We start from the raw sequence: 20538 nt of genomic DNA on the forward strand, positions 1-20538 counted from the left end.
TCTTGTGCAGGGCAGGCCGAAGGACTATTTAATGAAGAGAAACTTTTGAAATATGTCTGGCTACAGGGAGACTGGTGATTCTTTCTGGTCAGGTCCAATGCCAAATACATTCAGACTGAATTCCAGAATTGTGACCGACAAAGAAAGGAGATGGATTATGATGATCCTGCCCATCTGCTGGTTCTTGAGCCGAGCAGAGAATCAAAAAGGAAGTTATTACTTTCTCATCATCTTCAATCCATGATATGCTCCCTCTGGCCTTTCCTGAAAATATAAAAGAATCAGTTTACTAGCCGCAACAGTTTCCTTTTGCATATTCATATTCGTCAGACTATTACACTAGCTGTAAGGGGTTATTTGATGCTGAGTGATGGCCATGTTTACCCAAAGGGCTTGCAAAAAAAAATTTAAATGAGAAATGATCAACAGTTACGAATTCTCCTATGTATTCAGGAAATGTTATTTGGGGCTGCAGAGAAAAAGTGAAATGAGAATGAAACGCAAGTGTACACATTTATTCTCTTATTTGGCAGTCATAATGGTAACATTAACGTTTGCCCACATTATAATGATGGCTGCATTTCAGAATTTTTCCATTGGCTTTGAAACACTTTGAGAGTATGAAAGGCAATATATAAACATGGTTTCATTGTTTCTTTTTCTTGCTTTATGTACTAAAACAAAGTTTGAATCTGAAATCTATTGTGCGCATTGTTAACTAAAATACTGAGAGATAACGAACTGACACCAAGATTCAAATCCACATTGAAATATATTCCCCCTGATGTCTGTAAACATTCTAAATTAAATGCTTTCAGACAACCTCAATCCCAATCTTAGCAAATGTATCAAAACAACACTAAATTGGCATTAAATCTGCATTACCACAAAGAGATCAAAATGTGCTTCATGTGGGAAATTTTGATGTGGTGAAGTTGAAGGAAGCAAAGCACATTATTGGGGTGGTATAAATAGTTATGAATGCAATATTTATCCTGTGCTGGTGGTATATGGTATTCACCCTGGATATCAAATGCAGAAAGCATTTATTCTGCAGAACTGACAGTCCTTGTTCCGGTGGCGGCTATGGACGAGTAAGTCGCACTTTTGGTGGCTCCCGCTCTGGTCGAACTTTTGGACCTTTCCCCCCCGACTTTTTTCAGATTTTAAACTGTAAATTCGAAGGCTGAGGCAATTGGGCACCGTTTCCACGTATCGGTGTATGGAGAAAAGAACCAGAAGTGCACGAATGGGCAGAAATAGAAAGACAGGCAAGGGCTATGCTGAAGCTGCAGCAGGAGACAGCATGGCCGAGGATCGGACCCCTGGGGTGTCGGCCCAGCAATCAAAGGAACAGTTGATGCAGGTCATCCAGGATGGCTTTGCCAAGCAGAAACGGGACTGCCTGGACCCGATTAAAGAGTCGATTGATCGGCTGGAGCACAGGTTGGACACCCAGGATCGGGCGATCCAGAAGGTTGAGAAGGCGCTGGCTGAGCAGGAGAAGCATTAAACTGCGGTGGAGCTGGAGGTGGGGATGCTGGGGGACCAGCAAAAGAAGCTGTTGGAGAAGGTGGAGGACCTAGAGAATAAGTCCCGTCGGCAGAACTTAAGAATTGTTGGGCTCCCAGAGGGGTCTGAGGGAGCTGATGCTGGGGCATACATAGCGGGTATGTTCGAGAAGCTGCTGGGGGAGAGGACGTTCTCCCGACCCTGGGTGGTGAACAGGACGTACAGAGCGCTTGCGAGGAAGCTGCAAACGGGGGATTCTCCGAGGGCAATGGTGGTGAGGTTCCACAGGTTCTTGGACAAGGAATGTATTCTTCAGTGAGCCAAGCGAACGCGGAACTGTAAGTGGGACAACAGTATCCTGTGGGTTTACCAGGACCTGAGTGTGGAGGTGGCCAGGAAAAGGGCAATCTTCAACCAGATTAAGTCAATCTTCTTCAAGAAACAGGTGAGGTTTGGACTGCTGTATCCGGCTCATCTCTGGGTCACATATGAGGACCAGCATCATTATTTTGAGTCGCCCGAAGACGCGCTGGACTTCGCAAAAAGAAAAGGACTGGTGGTGGGCTGAGAACTTTTGAACTTTGATGCAATTTGTTGGCTTATATTGGTTATTTATTTTTTCTCTTCTGTTTTTGAGTTCTGAGTAAGAAGGGGGGAAAAAGTTTTTCGTTTTGGGGTTTTTCTTTCTGGTGAATGTTGGCAATGCCTTTTGCTTTGATGTGCACTTTTGTGGGATGGAGACGTGCTTGTTTGGTTTCGGTGTTTTTCTTTCAGTTGGGTGATTGTGTGGGGATCATTAGATGAGGGAATTTGCTTGTGTGAACGGGGTGGAGGGGAGTGAGGGAACAATAGGTGGGAGACTATTTGGTGCTGGGGGTGAGGGCCACCAAGCTAGCTGGCTGAGCTAGCTCACGGAAGCGCAGTGGGGGTATGCATATGTTTAGTTTATTGTATGGGTTAGGTTTCAGAGTGGTGTTGCTAGGGGGAGGAGGGGGTAGTTTTTCTGCTGACGAGGGAGAGACTTCGGTTGAGGGACAGAGAGGAGTTCGATGAGGGGGGCTGCCGGGGGATGGGCCGGAGGAGGCGCGGCGCATGGGCTGGAGGTGGGCCCAAGAAAGGGGATGGCTGATCGGCGGAGGGGGGGGGGAACTTTGCCCCCCAACCAGGCTGATCACCTGGAATGTTTGAGGGTTAAATGGGCTGGTTAAGAAGGCACGTGTGTTCGCGCACCTGAGGGGACAGAAGGCGGACGTGGTAATGTTGCAGGAGACGCACCTTAGAGTAGTTGACCAGGTCAGATTGAGGAAAGGCTGGGTTAGTCAAGTCTTCCACTTGGGGCTGGACACAAAGACGAGAGGGGTTGCGATCTTGATTAATAAGCGGGTGATATTTGAGGTTGAATAGTTTCGGATGTGGGAGGTCGATATATTATGGTTAGCAGTAAGCTGGAGGGGATGAAGGTAGTGCTGGTTAATGTGTACTCGCCAAATTGGGATGACGTGGAATTCATAAAGAGGATGCTGGGGAAGATACCGGACCTGGACTCACACAAGCTGGTCATGGGAGGGGACTTTAATACAGTTATTGATCCCGGCCTGGATCGGTCATGCTCGAAAACGGGCAGGGTGCCAGCAATGGCAAAGGAACTGAAAGGATTCATGGAGCAGATGGGGGGGTGGATCCATGGAGATTTGGGCAGCCAAGGGTGAAAGAGTTCTCCTTCTACTCCCACGTGCATCAGGTGTACTCACGGATCGATTTATTTATCTTGGGTAGGGCCTTGCTGGTAGGGATGGTGGACACGGGGTATTCTGCGATCACAATCTCAGACCATGCTCCACACTGGGTTGACCTGCAGGTTAGTAAAGATAGCAATCAGCGCCCGCATTGGAGGTTAGATGTAGGGCTGTTGGTGGATGAAGCGGTGTGCGAGAGGCTGAGGAAATGCATACAAATTACCTACAGGTAAACGATACGGGGTAAGTCTCAGCAACGGTGGTCTGGGAAGCGCTGAAGGCAGTGGTGAGAGGAGAGCTGATCTCGATCCGGGCTCACAGGGACAGGACGGACAGGGCAGAGACGGACCGACTGGTAAAAGAGATTCTACAAGTCGACAGGAGGTACGTGGAAACTCCAGAGATAGAGCTTTTAAGGGAACGGTGGAGGCTACAGGCGGAGTTCAGCCTGTTAACCACAGGGAGGGCAGTGGAACAGCTCAGAAAGGTGAGGTGGGCGATCTGTGAGCATGGAGAGAAGGCCAGCAGGATGCTTGCACAGCAGCTCAGAAAGAGGGAGGCAGCTAGAGAAATAGGGAAAGTTATTGACGGGGATGGGAACTTGGTTGGGGATTCGGCAGGGGTAAGTAAGGCATTTAGGGATTTCTACAGCAGGCTGTACAGGTCGGAACCCTCTACGGGGCCGGAGGGGATGAGGCACTTCCTGGAGGAGCTGACTTTCCCGAAAGTGGACGAGGAGTTGGTAGAAGGACTGGGGGCCCTGATCGGGTTGGAGGAGATAGTGGAGAGCTTGAAGGCCATGCAGTCGGGTAAGGCCCCGGGACCGGACGGGTACCCAGCGGAGTTCTATAAAAAGTTCTCCGGGTTATTGGGACCGGTGCTGATGAAGGTGTTTAATGAGGCAAGAGAAAGAGGGGTTCTGCCCCAGACGATGTCACAGGCTACGATTTCGCTTATCCTTAAATGGTACAAGAACCCGGAGCTATGTGGTCCTACAGGCCGATATCACTGTTGAATGTAGACGCCAAACTGCTGGCCAAAATTTTGTCCTCCAGGATTGAGGATTGTGTACCGGACGTTATTGGGGAGGATCAGACGGGGTTCGTTAAGGGCAGGCAGCTGGTGGCCAATGTAAGAAGGCTGTTATATGTGATCATGATGCCCCCGGAAAGTAGGGAGGTGGAGGTAGTGGTCGCAATGGATGCGGAAAAAGCTTTTGACCAGGTTGAATGGGATTATTTATGGGAGGTTCTGGGGTGGTTCGGATTTGGGAGGGGCTTTACTGACTGGGTCAGGTTGCTGTACCAGGCTCCTGTAGCGAGTGTACAGACAAACAGGATGATTTTGGACTATTTTAGACTGCACGAGACAGGGATGCCCCCTCTCCCCACTGTTGTTTGCGCTGGCTAAAGAGCCGCTGGCAATTGTTCTGAGAGCCTCAAGGGGCTGGAGGGGTGGGGGGAGGTCGCGGGTGGAGCACAGAGTCTCGCTTTACGCGGATTACCTGCTCCAGGCGACTGAGGGAACTGCTGTTTAGATTGGTAGGGGACAGTTTCAGGTACCTTCGTATTCAGGTAGTGCGGGATTGGGACCGGCTACATAAATTGAACTTGGCCCGGTTGGTAGATCAGATGACTGATGATTTCCGGAGATGGGATGTGCTCCCGTTGTCTCTAGCTGGGAGAGTCCAAATGGTGACAATGACTGTCCTCCCGAGATTCCTGTTTGTATTTCAATGTCTCCCCATCTTTATTCTGCGGTCCTTTTTTTAAGCGGGTCTATAAAGTTATTGTGGGCTTCGTGTGGGGGGGCAAGTCCCCGCGAGTGAGGAGGGTAATGCTTGAGCGGAGTGGTGGAGAGGGCGGGTTGGCGCTGTCGAACTTTAGCAATTATTACTAGCCGGCTAACGTAGCCATGATTAGGAAGTGGCTGGTGGGGGGGGGGGGGAGTTGGCATGGGTGCGTATGGAGGCGGCTTCTTTTAAGGGCACCAGTCTGGGGGCATTGGTAACTGCACCTCTGCCGTTCCCGCCGGCGCGGTACTCCACCAGCCCCGTGGTGGTGGCGGCCCTGAGAGTCTGAGGGCAATGGAGGAGATATTTGGGGGCAGAGGGAGCATCGGTCTGGTCCCCAATCTGCGATAATCACCGATTTGCACCGGGGAGGATGGACGGGGGGTTCCGAATATGGCGGAGAGCAGGGATTGAGAGGATGGGGTACTTATTTATAGACGGAGCTTCCCGAGTATGAGGGCGCTGGAGATGAAGTTTGTGTTGGTGAGGGGAAACAAATTTAGCTATCTGTAGGTGCGGGACTTTCTGCGTAGACAGATATCAACCTTCCCACTCTTGCCACTAAGGGGGATTCAGGACAGGGTAGTTTCCAAAGGATGGGTCGGAGAGGGGAGCGTCTCTGACATTTACAAGGAACTTATGGGATCAGAGGAGACGCAGACCGAGGAGCTGAAGCGAAAGTGGGAGGAGGAACTGGGAGGAGAATTAGAGGAGGGCCTTTGGGCGGATGTGTTGAGTAGAGGCAACGCGACCGCAACCTGTGCCAGGCTCAGCCTGATTCAATTCAAGGTCGTTCACCAGGCTCACATGACGGTGGCCCAGATGAGCAGATTCTTTGGAATGGAAGACAGCTGTGCAAAATGTGAGGGAGGACCAGTGAACCATGTTCACATGTTCTGGGCATGTCCAAAGCTGAGGGGATTTGGGCAGGGGTTTGCTGACGTCATGTCCATGGTGTTAAAAACAAGGGTGGCATTGAGTCCAGAGGTGGCGATTTTCGGGGTGTCGCAGGATCCGGGAATCCAGGAGAAAGAGGCAGACGTTCTGGCCTTTGCTTCCCTGGTAGCCCGGCGACGGATACTATTAGCTTGGAGGGACTCAAGGCACCCGACGTTGGAGACCTGGTTATTGGACATGGCTAGCTTTCTCTCTTTGAAGAAAATCAAGTTCGCCTTGGGAGGGTCACTGTTAGGGTTCGCCCGGAGGTGGCAACCGTTCGTCGACTTCTTCGCGGAAAATTAATCGTCAGCAGAGGTGGTGGTGGGGGTGGGGGGGTTGGTTAGTGTAGATTAGGGGGTTAATTAATGGTGGGACCTGTTGGGGAGGGAGATGATATTTGCACTATGTTTATATTCTCATGTACATTGTTTATATTGCTGCTGTTACAATGCCAAAAAAATACCTCAATAAAATCTGTATTAAAAAAAAGAACTGACAGTCCTTGCCTTGATGGACAGATATTATTACACAAAAACATCGCTTGATTTGTTCTGACTTAATGAACCTTCCCTAGCTGGTGTTATACATGCTATAGCAGGCAAGGAGAATTCAGCTGCTTATTGACAATAAGCATTTCAACTATCCTCTGGAATGTGTGCAAAGATCATATGGGGAGTGGCAATATTGTGGTTCATAAAGCCTTTCAGAATTCTTCAGCAAATATTCTGAGGAGTAAACTCCCACATTATCAAATCAGTCAAGACATCTAAAATACAGGGCAGCATGGTGGCGCAGTGGATAGCACTGCTGTCTCGCAGCGCCGAGGTCCCAGGTTCGACTCCCGGCCCTGAGTCACTGTCTGTGTGGAGTTTGCACATTCTCCCCGTGTTTGCGTGGGTTTCACCCCCACAACCCAAAGATGTGCAGGGTAGGTGGATTGGCCACGCTAAATTGCCCCTTAATTGGAAAAAATGAATTGGGTACTCTAAATTTATTTTTAAAAAGACATCTAAAATACATCGTCAGGAGATGAGTCTTTTTAAGCAATCTCCAAAGAAAGAAACATGTTTGATTATATAATTTTTTAGAAGGCAGTTAAGAATTTCATTGTTTTTTAAAAATAAGTTTTAGAGTACCCAATTCATTTAAGGGGCAATTTACCATGACCAATTCACCCAGCCTGCACACCTTTGGGTTTCGGGGGCAAAACCCACGCAAACACGGGGAGAATGTACAAACTCCACACGGGCAGTGACCCAGAGCCGGGATTGAACCTGAGACCTCGGCGCCATGAGACAGCAGTGCGAACCACTGCACCACCGTGCTGCCCTCCAGAATTTCATTGTTGAGTCATGAGAAGACATCGGACTATATAAGAATGCCAATTTAGAAACAGAGGTGCCAGAAGTATGGTTCATATATAATCTTTGTACCTAGTTGATAAAACAATAAACAAAATCAATTGACGATGGCAAATTGGAGTTTTACCCAAGTGCCAATGATTTTGTGGCCTTGACTCGTGCAAATTCCTCCTATTTTAAAAAGATGTTTCATTCAATTAAACAAAATGCTGTTTTTTTTCCCCCTCTTCATTGGCTAAGTGGCAATGCCAGGGAACAGATTGCCTGCCCTTTATAGAGCCCATTGCATTAACTTCACTGGAATGAAATTCAGGCAGGAACCAAAACGGATGAAGGTGAGGTGCTCCACCTGATTACGACCCAATTGTAAAGACAAAAGTCAAACACCCTGTTGCAACGCTGACTTCTGCTGCAGCTTTTCAGTTTTCATCACTTGCAGAATAAACCTTCAAATAGCTTTCAAAGATGACAGAAATCAGAAACCCAGCATGTGAGGAAGCACATGGTTAAGTTCATATCTAGCTGTTCTGCAGCACAGCACGCTAGTCCCCCGATGTTTCAGATTATTATTTATACGCTCAGAAGGAAATACGTCAAAACTGAATTCTCTTTTAAAAATCTATATCTTCTTGATCTCAAAGCACTCAGATTATTTTCATCAATACAGTTGTCAGCTGAACCTGAAACAAATCTCAAGTCACAACAGAGATGTTGTTACCATATTATTTACTAGGGAAGTAGTACTCATTGTATTCTATTGGGGTGAGTTGGCTAGGGGACAAGCTTTTGATCGATTGATTATGCCCATTGAGAGAACCTACATTGAAATTGCATTGCTTATCTACAGCCAAATTAAGTCTCTAGAACATTCATGACTCCTGTGGGTGATTATAAGTAAGGAATTTTTGGACCTAAAGGATCATATTACCTGAAACTTAACTATGGCCAGAGATGCATTGGTTATAAATTAGCAGAAGCAACTGGAGGTAGGGGGATAATTATAAATTATTTATTTGGTATAGCAGACACACTTCTCCCCTTATTTTGCATCTATGCAGGGAGTTGAAAGGCAAGTATATGTAAAGCAAATTAGCTTTTTTGAAGCAAATGGAAACCAGAAATGATCATTTCAGTCACATTAACAGCAAAGACCAATGTATACCATCACATCATATTTCCTATTGAAAATATTGTCTTAATTTTGAGAAATATAACATTTATTTGTTACATTGCAAGTTGAGCAGTTTAACAATAGACTCCCTACCAAATGTTCAGCAGAGTTCTGACTCCAAAATGACCTGACACCAAAATGTGTTGTCATCTGAAACATAGAAAATAGAAGCAGGAGGAGTCCATTCGGCCCTTTGGCCCTGCTCTGCCATTCATTATGATCATGGCTGATCGTCAAGCTTAATATCCTGATTCTCCCTTCCCTCCATATCCCTTGACCCCTTTAGCCTCAAGAGCTATATCTAATTTCTTCTTGCAATTACACAATGTTTTGGCCTCAACTACTTTCTGTGGTAGCGAATTCCACAGATTCACCGCTCTCTGGGTGAAGACATTTCTCCTCACCTCAGTCCTAAAAGGTTTACCTCTTATCCTCAAACTATGATCCCTAGTTCTGGATTTCCCCACCATCGGGAACATTCTTTCTGAATCTACCCTGCCTAATCCTGTTAGAATTTTGTAAGTTTTTATGAGATCCTCTCTCACTCTTCTAAATTCCAATGAATATAATCCTAACCAGCTTAGTCTCGCCTCGTATGACAGTCTCACCATCCCAGGGATCAGCCTAGTAAACTTTTGCTGCACTCACTCCATAGCAAGAACATTCTTTCTCAGATAAGGACACCAAAACTGCACACAATACTCCAGTTGTGACCTCACCAATGCCTTATACCAATTGCAGTAAAATATCTATATTCCTATACTCAAATCCTCTCGCTATGAAGACTAATTTACCATTTGCCTTCTTTACTGCCTGCTGTACCCGCACGCTTACTTTCAGTGACTGGTGCACAAGGACACCATGGTCTCGCTGAGTATCCACCTCTCTCAATTTACACCCATTCAAAGAATAATCTGCCTTCCTATTTTTGCTACCAAGGTAGATGACCTCACATTTATCCACATTATACTGCATCTGCCATTCAGCCTGTTCAAATCCTGCTGAAGCATCTCTACATCCTCCTCACAGCTCACCCTCTCACCCAACTTTGTATCATCTGCCAGGTGTTCCTTCAGTCTCTGCCAAGTAACTGGAAGAATCCTGGACAGAAACTGGAAGACCATCTTGGGGAAGCAGCAAAACTGCTGTGAAAATATGTATGGCTCCACTTCTAAGTAGATAGGATTTAATCCATGGAAACCATGGTACTGTATTAATATAAATAATGGATTAAACTTTTACTTTGACCATTTTGCCTGCCAGCTGCATGAAGCAGTATGATATTAATAGACCAGTTAGGTGAAAAATCATTGAATCATCGAATGCTTCTGGCACAGAAGGAGGCCTTTGGTCCTTTGTATTCGTGCTAGTTCTCTGCAAGAGCAACTTATCAAGTTCCGAGTCCCTGCCTTTTCTTGTAGCCCTGCAATTTTTTTCTCTTTGGATAATTATCCAATTCCCTTTTCAAGCCCTTGATTAAATCTGCCCCCACCACACAGTGCATTCCAGATAAAACTGGAAGAAAATAATAATACTATACCAATCTGGATCAGGCCTTTTGACATTTTCCTATCCTTAAGAAGGCTAAAGAAAGGTCATTATTTGCATTTCTAAAGGATGCTTTAACATTTATAGATTATATTAGCTGGCGGTTATTTTAGCATGCATAAGGTGCTTGGCATTAATTAATCCATGGGAGATTAAAAACCATAGGGAATGTTTTTACAACAGAACCTAAAAAAGGATTCTAATGCATTTAATTTTCAAACTTAGCTTTATGCACCACACTGGTGTTTTTGCAGTTGTGAAACAGATTCTCAAATGAAGGCTAAATTGTGCATTGATTTACAGAGTATGCAAAGTAAGCACAATATAAAGCATTTGGGAGTTATGGATTATGGATTATGGTTCATAGTAATATGCTACATTCTTTTCAGACTGTGCAAAACAGCTACATCAATCTTAACAAGCCTACAAGGGTGTCAGTAATGCAAAAATTGCAGGATTCTAGCACTACATCTAATAATTTGTCCAATGCGTATTATTAACTGGAACATTAACCTTATCATAAATCCTAATGAAAGCAAAGAGTTGACCTAGAATCACCCTGACAATGTTGGAAAGAAAATAAAATCACATTACGCTGTTGAAGAGATACTATTTATAAAATATGCAATCAGAGGCAATTAAACATAAATATGCATCTGGATATTAAACTTTCATAAATTGGTGCTGACATAATTATATACTGAGCAATTTTGCTTTGTTGTAGCTCATTTAGGTGGCTCAATCAATCTTTAGTATATTTATTGGGAAAAATTATAACACACATCATCACCTACATCCTGTGTTATGTTGCATAATTTTATCCATATATTTCCAAACCTAGCGGATGCAGTATTTTTGAGCAAATATTCATATCTTTCATTGTTCTCTGTAACCTTTGTTCATCTCTTAATTTAATTCCCCTTACTTGTTTCTCCTTTGTTTCATGTCTTTGTGGCTGTGTCCATCTCACAGTCTTTCCAAATGATTTGTTTCTGTTTTACCTCTTCCAATTTGGTTCTTCATTCTTTAACGTAACTATCAGTCTATTCTTTCATTTTTAATTATTTCATGTCCTTCTTCACTTTCTGAGAATATTCTAGATAAGCAATAAACTGATATTTCCCTGCATCAATTCTGTTTTGTTAAATGCATGGTAAAATAGTGGCATTTTATTAATATTAATATTGGTGTAATTATATGGTGATAACTGCTAGCCTAGTGTATGTAGTCCAGCATAATCAGTCACAGAAGCAAAAAGCTCCAATTTTAAGGAGGATCCCATGTACATGATACCAGGAAACTCATTTTGCATTATATCGTAACAAACTGCATCATGATGTGTGTTCATTACAGTCATGGTAAAAGGTAAAATATATTTTCTCCTTAGTTACTTGCTTAAGTTCCAGAATGTGTTAACATGTTTTTGAATGTTACATTAGGAAATAGTTAATGTCTTGAAAGTTTCTCAGCATCATTTGGTTCCAATATTCCATTGTCTTTTCTATGATATAGGAATTAGCAGAGGTGACACACAGTAGGACAACCTGCCCCATCTAACCTTTTGGACACTACGGGACAATTTAGCATGGCCAATCCACCTAACCTGCACATCTTTGGACTGTGGGAGGAAACTGGAGCACCCGGAAAACCCACGCAGACAGGGGGGAGTCATGCAAACTCCACACAGAGAGGCACCCGAGGCTTGAATTGAACCTTAGTCCCTGGCCCTGTGAGGCAGCAGTGCCACTGTGCCACTGTGCCAACTGATTTCATAATAAGGTAACCAATTAATCCACTTTCAGAATACTCCCCAGTTTAACCTGTTCTTGAAGGGAACACAGCACAAAAGGAAAATACAATATCTGGAAGGATAAAGCACAAGGGTAGGTGAGAAGAGGGTGGGAAGCAAGAGTTGCATACTTTGACATTTGCAGCTTCTGAAAAGATTGTGGGATGAGAGGGAAGTAGGACATGAGAAAGAAGATTAGATATGTGCATAGAATCTCTGCAGCACAGAAGGAGGCCATTCTGCCCATCGAGTCCGCCCCAACCCTCTGAAAGACCTACCTAGGCCCACTTCCCCACACTATCACTGTAACCACACCTAACCTGCACATCTTTGTACACTATGGGGAAATTTTAGCATGGCCAATCCACCTAACATGCACACCTTTGGACTGTGGGAGGAAACCGGAGCACCCGAAGGAAACACACGCAGACATGGGGATAATGTGCAAAAGCCTCACAGACAGTCGCCCAAGACCAGAATTGAACCTGCGTCTCTGGTGCTGTTAGGCAGCGAGAGCTAACCACTTTGCCACCATGTTGCTGCACATTATCATCTTCAGTGGTTTCAGCCCCATCATCGGCCACTGCTTCAGACATGGCTATTCAATGATTTTGAGCACTGTCTTCTCCATCAGTTTGAGGACAGATGAGGTCATGCAGCTGTGCCTGTGCCCCTTTCTTTAGTTGCTGCTTCCACCAGTCGTAAGGGGAGGCAGTGGTGTTGTGGTATTATATGTTTGATAAGTAATCCAGAGACCCAGAGTCATGCTCTGGGGACCTGGGTTCGAATCCTGCCATGGCAGATGCTGAAATTTGAATTCAACAAAAATCTGGAATTAAAAGTCGAAAAGATGACCACGGAACCATTATCGATTGTTGTAAAAACTCATCTGGATCACTAAGACAGCACCTGGAGTACTGTACACAGTTTTGGTCCCCTTATTTGAGGAAAGATGTAGTGGCATTGGAGGCAGTTCAGAGGAGGTTCACTAGATTGATTCCAGAGATGAGGGGTTTGTCGTATGAGGAGAGATTGAACAGTTTAAGCTTATACTCTAGAGTTTAGAAGAATGAGGGGAGATCTAATTGAGGTATACAAAATGCTAAAAGGTCTGGATAAAGTAGACGTGGAGCTGATGCTTCCTCTTGTGGGGCATTCTAAAACGAAACATCATAGTCTTAGAATAAGAGGGAGCCAATTTAAAACAGACTTGAGGAAAGATTACTTCTCCCAAAGGGTTGTGAATCTGTGGGATTCTCTACCCCAGGGTGTGGTGGATGCAGGGACAGTGAGTAAATTTAAGGAGGAATTAGACAGATTTTTAATTGGTAATGGGTTGAAGGGTTATGGAGAACGGGCAGGACGGTGGAGTTGAGGCCAGGATGGGATCAGCCATGATCACATTGAGGGTGTTAGGCTCGGGAGGCTAAATTGCCACCTCCCGCTCCTAGGTCATGTGTTCTGAGGAGGAGATGCTCTGGCTGATTTCGCAATCCAGCTCTTGGTCTGTAACATTGTAGGTAGCAGATGACGAACATATCAGCCATGATAGAATGGCAGAGCAGACTCAATGGGCCGAATGGCCTAATTCTGCTCCGATATATTAGGAACTTATGAACTTATAATATCCTTTAGGGAAGGAAATCTGTCATCCTTGTCTGGCCTACATGTGACTCCAGATCCACAGCAATGTGGTTGACTCTGAAATGCACACCGGGATGGGCAATAAATGCTGGCCCAGACAGTCCTGCCCGCATCCCATGTACAAATAAAAAAAGCAAAACAAAAACCCATATTTTCCTGCAAGGGAGCAGCAAGTGTACCTATGAGTGTAGGGCAATGTATTTAGTTGATGTGACTGTTGTGGTTGTACAAGCTGTGAGATATGAGTATGAGACTTGCATCAAGCAGTGCTAAGTATGTGGGAGTAAAGTGACACTATAAGTGTTACGTATGAGTTGTGAATTATACAGATTGTTGGTAGGTGAGTCATGGGGTGTAGTGCATTGAGCAACGTGAGGCTACTGGGGCAGTTGGTGGGATATAGCATCTGAGGATACATTCATTAACCTTGATCACTCAAGTGAGGTCATTCAACTCCTTGTGGTGCTGCATTCAAGGATCCACTACTATGGGTGTCTGGTCGCACCGACTGCTTGTCTGGAGGGACTTGTGATCCCTATGGATTGATGGCATCTCTCCTGCTCTCTGCCTCCTAACCCAAAGTGCGGCATTGGAAAGTCTTGCCGACCATTATTTATCATGTTCTATCATTTTTTGAATCCCTCCCAGGTCAAATACACATTAACCTCAAGGACCTTTTCCAGCTTAGGTTGCAAATTGTTTTCAAATAAATTTAGAGTACCCAATTATTTTTTCTAATTAAGGGGCAATTACCTGCACATCTTTTGGGTTGTGGGGGTGAAACCCACGCAGACACAGAGAGAATGTGCAAACTCCACACAGACAGTGACCTGGGTCCGGGATCGAACCGGGTCCTTAGCGCCCTCGGCAGCAGTGCTAACCACTGCACCACCATGCCGCCCACAAATTGGTTTGAAGTATTGCAGGCTAGCATGAACTTGTGTTAGCCCTATTCCTGCGTACAGCACCTCAACAATATGCTTAGTGCTGGTTGCATGCTCTAATTATTTAAATGAGCAGGCAGCACCAAGTTAATGTGCTTGCTGCATCAGAAGCACTGGCACTGGTTAATCGCACATCCCCATCCCTGCTTTATGGTCAACATTTCCCAGATATAAACAGTGTTCCTCCACAGAGTAGGAACACTGCTCTCTTTAACTGATATTCACATTATCAAGTCACACTCACAGAACTAGGGTAAACTAGGTGAGATGGTAGCATAGTGGTATTGTTAATAATCCCAGGGGCCAGGCTGATGCTTTGGGGACCACAGCATCTGGTGCAATTTAAATTTAAAAAAGCTAGAATTTAAAAGCTAGTTTTAATAATGGTGATCAGGAAACTATCATTGATATTCGTAAAAATCCATCTGGTTCCCTTATACTCCTTTAGGGAAGGAAATCTGCCATCCTTACCCGGTCTGGTCCACATGTGACTACATGTGGCTCACTCTTAAAAATGCCCTCTGACATGGCCTGGCAAGCCACTCAGTTCAAGGGCAATTAAGGATGGGCAAGAAATGCTGATCCAACCAGCGACGCCCACATCCTATGAAAGAGAAAAATAAAAACCACATTCACTGATACGGAACATGAACATAACACTATCCACAAAGGGCCAATGTTGAAATGCTGACAGTGTTTACAGTGACTGATATGGATACAGCAGTGTTTATGCTGTAGTTTATACTATATGGTCCATGTTTATCAATGTAACAATAATAAAGATAGTGATAGTCATACTGACCAAGAAATAGCAATACCTACGCTCAATGTGGAAAATGTACCACTGCTCACGATAGCGATTTAAAAAAAATGTTGATGCATATCTGTATGAATGTGTGTGAGTGAGAATGTGTGTGTAAGCTTGTATTTAATTGTAAAAGGTATAGATTCGCCAAAATGGTCAGAACTAGGGGAAATAATCTGCCAGCAAAGTTCTCTAGCCGGGGAATGTATTTACATAGCATATGCTTTCCTGTCAGACTGTTCATTGTCAGCAGTTTCTTCTATCAGAGGAAGAAAATAGATAACAGGAGAGTATTCAACATTGTGGTGAAAATAACAGCCTATCAAAAGACCACCTCCAGACCAGCTCTCTCATAAGTAGCTCTGGTCCTCGGGTCGTTTCCTGTAACAGGCTTTGGGTTGGGAATTTGCTGTTGGTGATATCAGCCCACTGCCAATCGGTTCACTTTAACGACAGCCTAACGCAGTGGAATCGTCCACAGGCAGAGCTGAGCAGCTGACTACCATATCCCGCTTGGAAATGCTCCAAGGCTTCGGCAAGTGGGTTGCTCTCGCAATTGTGATCCCCTCACAGTATAAGTCGCCGTAGCGCAGACCCTGCTGCTTCGCAGTCACCGTGTGCTATCTGAGCAGTGCTGAGTATTGCTTACTGGGTGCCGGGCGCTTTGCAAAATACTTACTGTGCATTGTCTAACACTGACTGCAGAGGGTGACAGCCACTCATTGTGACAGCACGCCCTCTTTCGCAGGCAATTTGCACCGGCCGAGCAGACTATTTCCCGGTTGATCAGCAGTCAACTTGCAGCGTTGTTCCCAGCTCCAGAACACAGCAACCCTCAAACAGCAGGGCGAACACGTCCTGCACCAGCCCAAGACCATGATTTTCCCCGCCGGATCATCTGTTCACAAGTTTCGGTAAGTCTATCTTTCTTTTCACACCCGCCAGCTCGCAATCTGATTGTGATACATTTGTAATTTTTTTTTTAAAAAGGAAGCTTGATAGAGGAACCGTGAATACCATGCTGGTGTCACAGTGTGAGAATAACTGGGCCAGTGTGGATAGTCAGACTGGGTCACAGTGAGAATAACTGGGGCAGTGTGGATAGTGAGACTGGGTCACAGTGAGAATAACTGGGCCAGTGTGGATAGTCAGACTGGGTCACAGTGAGAATAACTGGGGCAGTGTGGATAGTGACACTGGGTCACAGTGAGAATAACTGGGTCAGTGTGGGATAGTGAGACTGGGTCACAGTGAGAATAACTGGGCCAGTGTGGATAGTCAGACTGGGTCACAGTGAGAATAACTGGGGCAGTGTGGATAGTCAGACTGGGTCACAGTGAGAATAACTGGGGCAGTGTGGATAGTCAGACTGGGTCACAGTGAGAATAACTGGGGCAGTGTGGATAGTGACACTGGGTCACAGTGAGAATAACTGGGTCAGTGTGGGATAGTGACACTGGGTCAGTGTGGGATAGTGAGACTGGGTCAGTGTGGGATAGTGAGACTGGGTCACAGTGAGGATAACTGGGTCAGTGTGGGAGAGTGAGACTGGATCACAGTGAGAACAACTGGGTCAGTGTGGGATAGTGAGACTGGGTCAGTGTGGGATAGTGAGACTGGGTCAGTGTGGGATAGTGAGACTGGGTCAGTGTGGGATAGTGAGACTGGGTCAGTGGGGGATAGTGAGACTGGGTCAGTGTGGGATAGTGAGACAGGGTCAGTGTGGGACAGTGAGACTGGGTCAGTGTGGGATAGTGAGACTTGGTCAGTGTGGGAGAGTGAGACTGGGTCACAATGAGAATAACTGGGTCAGTGTGGGAGAGTGAGACTGGGTCAGTGTGGGATAGTGAGACTGGGTCAGCGTGGGAGAGTGAGATTGGGTCAGTGTGGGATAGTGAGACAGGGTCAGTGTGGGAGAGTGAGATTGGGTCAGTGTGGGAGAGTGAGACTGGGTCAGTGTGGGATAGTGAGACTGGGTAGTGTGGGATGGTGAGACTGGGTCAGTGTGGGATAGTGAGACTGGGTCAGCGTGGGAGAGTGAGACTGGGTCAGTGTGGGATAGTGAGACTGGGTCAGTGTGGGATAGTGAGACTTGGTCAGTGTGGGAGAGTGAGACTGGGTCACAATGAGAATAACTGGGTCAGTGTGGGATAGTGAGACTGGGTCAGTGTGGGATAGTGAGACTGGGTCAGCGTGGGAGAGTGAGATTGGGTCAGTGTGGGATAGTGAGACAGGGTCAGTGTGGGAGAGTGAGATTGGGTCAGTGTGGGAGAGTGAGACTGTGTCACAGTGAGAATTACTGGGTCAGTGTGGGATTGTGAGACTGGGTCAGTGTGGGAGAGTGAGACTGGGTCACTGTGAGAATAACTGTGTCAGTGTGGGATAGTGAGACTGGGTGAGGGATAGTGAGACTGGGTCAGTGTGGGATAGTGAGACTGGGTCAGTGTGGGAGAGTGAGACTGGGTCAGTGTGGGATAGTGAGACTGGGTCAGCGTGGGAGAGTGAGACTGGGTCAGTGTGGGATAGTGAGACAGGGTCAGTGTGGGATAGTGAGACTTGGTCAGTGTGGGAGAGTGAGACTGGGTCACAATGAGAATAACTGGGTCAGTGTGGGAGAGTGAGACTGGGTCAGTGTGGGATAGTGAGACTGGGTCAGCGTGGGAGAGTGAGATTGGGTCAGTGTGGGATAGTGAGACAGGGTCAGTGTGGGAGAGTGAGATTGGGTCAGTGTGGGAGAGTGAGACTGTGTCACAGTGAGAATTACTGGGTCAGTGTGGGATTGTGAGACTGGGTCAGTGTGGGAGAGTGAGACTGGGTCACTGTGAGAATAACTGTGTCAGTGTGGGATAGTGAGACTGGGTGAGGGATAGTGAGACTGGGTCAGTGTGGGATAGTGAGACTGGGTCAGTGTGGGAGAGTGAGACTGGGTCAGTGTGGGATAGTGAGCCTGGGTCAGTGTGGGATAGTGAGACTGGGTCAGTGTGGGAGAGTGAGACTGGGTCAGTGTGGGATAGTGAGATTGGATCAGTGTGGGTTAGTGAGATTGGATCAGTGTGGGAGAGTGAGACTGGGTCAGTGTGGGATAGTGAGACTGGGTCACAGTGGGAATAACTGGGTCAGTGTGGGATAGTGAGACTGGGTGAGGGATAGTGAGACTGGCTTAGTGTTGGACTGGGAAGATAGTGGTGGACTGGGGGTAAGAGTGTGGGAGGGAGGAAGAGTGTGGGACTGGGGTAAGTCTAGGATTGGGGTAATAATATGGGGCTGGGGTAACAATATGGGACTGGAGTAACAATGTGGAGCTGTGTAAGTGTGGGACTGGGCGTAACAATGTGGGACTAGGGTAAGTGTGGGACTGGGGTAACATTGTGGAACTGGGGTAACAATGCTGGACTGGGTTAACAATGTGAGACTAGTATAACAATGTGGGGCTGGGGTAACAATGTGGGACTGGGGTAACAATGTGGGACTGGGGTAACAATGTGGGACTGGTATAACAATGTGGGACTGGGGTAACAATGTGGGACTGGGATAACAATGTGGGACTGGGGTAACAATGTGGGACTGGGGTAACAATGTGGGACTGGTATAACGATATGAGACTGGGGTAACAATGTGGGACTGGGATAACAATGTGGGACTGGTATAACAATGTGAGACTGGTATAACAATGTGGGACTGGGGATAACAATGTGGGACTGGGGGTAAGTGTGGGACTGGGGTAACAATGTGGGACTGGGGATAAGTGTGGGACTGGGGATAAGTTTGGGACTGGGGTAACAATGTGGGACTGGGGATAGGTTTGGGACTGGGGTAACAATGTGGGACTGGGGATAAGTTTGGGACTGGGGTAACAATGTGGAACTGGGGTAAGTGGCATTGGGATAAGAATGTGGAATGGGGTAGCAGTGTGGGACTGGGGTAACAGTGTGGAACTGGGATAAGTGGCATTGGGATAAGAATGTGGAATGGGGTAGCAGTGTGGGACTGGGGTAACAGTGTGGAACTGGGATAAGTGGCATTGGGATAAGAATGTGGAATGGGGTAGCAGTGTGGGACTGGAGTAACAGTGTGGTTAGATAGGGTGGACAGTGAGAGCCTTCTCCCGCGGATGGAAATGGCTAGCACGAGGGGACATAGCCTTAAACTGAGGGGTAATAGATATAGGACAGAGGTCAGAGGTAGGTTCTTTACGCAAAGAGTGGTGAGGCCGTGGAATGCCCTACCTGCAACAGTAGTGAACTCGCCAACATTGAGAGCATTTAAAAGTTTATTGGATAAGCATATGGATGATAATGGCATAGTGTAGGTTAAATGGCTTTTGTTTTTTGACTTCCCATGTCGGTGCAACATCGTGGGCCGAAGGGCCTGTACTGCGCTGTATCGTTCTATGTTCTATGTGGGGCTCGGGTAAAAGTGGAATCGGCATAGGAATGTGGGATGGGGGTAACAGTGTGTAATTGAGGTACTGACGTGGGATTGAGGCAAGTGTGGGATTGGGATAAATGTGGGATATGTTAGTGTGGGAGTGGGATATGTTAGTGTGGGATTGGGATAAGTGTGGGATATGTTAGTGTGGGCTATGTTAGTGTGGGAGTGGGATATGTTAGTGTGGGATATGTTAGTGTGGGATTGGGATAAGTGTGGGATATGTTAGTTTGGGGCTGGGGTAAGTGTGGGATATGATAATGTGGGATTGGGGTAAGTGTTTGACTGGGGTAACAGAATGAGACTGGGATAAATGTCGAACAATGTGGGGCTGGTTGTGCGGTTTCCACTCTGTACTGGTTGGTTGCTGCGCTGAGTGGCTGTGACTGGACCAGGCAGCAGTTAGGAACTACTGTGTAAACTCCCTCTCCTGGGCTGTTTACTGTGCAGCCCCTCTCTGCCTGTTTAGACTCCTTTGTGACCCTATCTATGTGCGGCTGCCTATGTTCCCTGGCTTGTGAGTACTCGCGTGTTTGAAAAGAGCCGCTGTTTGCTCTGACCGAGCAGCCGGCAGCTGCTGTTTCCAACCCTGTCCTCTCCCATCTCCATCGCAGAGTCGGGGTACCGGCGAGCGGATGCACGTTGTAAAACTTAAACAAACTTTGTCATTGGAGCCTTGGTGAATCGACTGTTCTGCATGTAAGTAAAGGCGGGCGGGCGGGGGGTGGTGGATTGCATTTGGAAACACTTGACTGATATCTATTCAGAACAGTCTCGTGGCTGTAACATTTGTTACATCAGACGGTAATTTACATGTTAATGTCAGTTTTGGACTCGGGACTCCCTTTTGCGTGTCCGAGAGGCGCTTT

At 46.4% G+C, this 20538-nt stretch overlaps 1 protein-coding gene and 1 long non-coding RNA gene across 4 annotated transcripts in view; one reads left to right on the plus strand and one right to left on the minus strand.

Annotated features, from left to right (window-relative positions):
* Nucleotides 1–16043, minus strand: LOC140429286 (uncharacterized). Its single transcript, XR_011949022.1, has 3 exons — nucleotides 15921–16043; nucleotides 14908–15040; nucleotides 1–264 (listed from the first exon to the last, which is right to left on the minus strand). It is a non-coding gene; the product is annotated as an uncharacterized lncRNA (long non-coding RNA).
* The window catches only part of enc1 (ectodermal-neural cortex 1), a 17063-nt gene continuing 12123 nt past the window's right edge, over nucleotides 15599–20538 (plus strand). The window contains exon 1 of one of the 3 annotated variants that reach the window (XM_072516083.1): nucleotides 15599–16155. The gene's annotated coding sequence lies outside the window, so the exon portion shown is untranslated. Of the gene's footprint in view, nucleotides 16156–19086; nucleotides 19547–19899; nucleotides 20369–20538 lie in introns of those variants that run through there. The other 2 variants (XM_072516087.1, XM_072516084.1) reach the window with 2 other exon arrangements.

This window comes from Scyliorhinus torazame, chromosome 9 (genome assembly GCF_047496885.1).
Source record: "Scyliorhinus torazame isolate Kashiwa2021f chromosome 9, sScyTor2.1, whole genome shotgun sequence".
NCBI classification, from domain to species: Eukaryota; Metazoa; Chordata; class Chondrichthyes; order Carcharhiniformes; family Scyliorhinidae; genus Scyliorhinus; species Scyliorhinus torazame.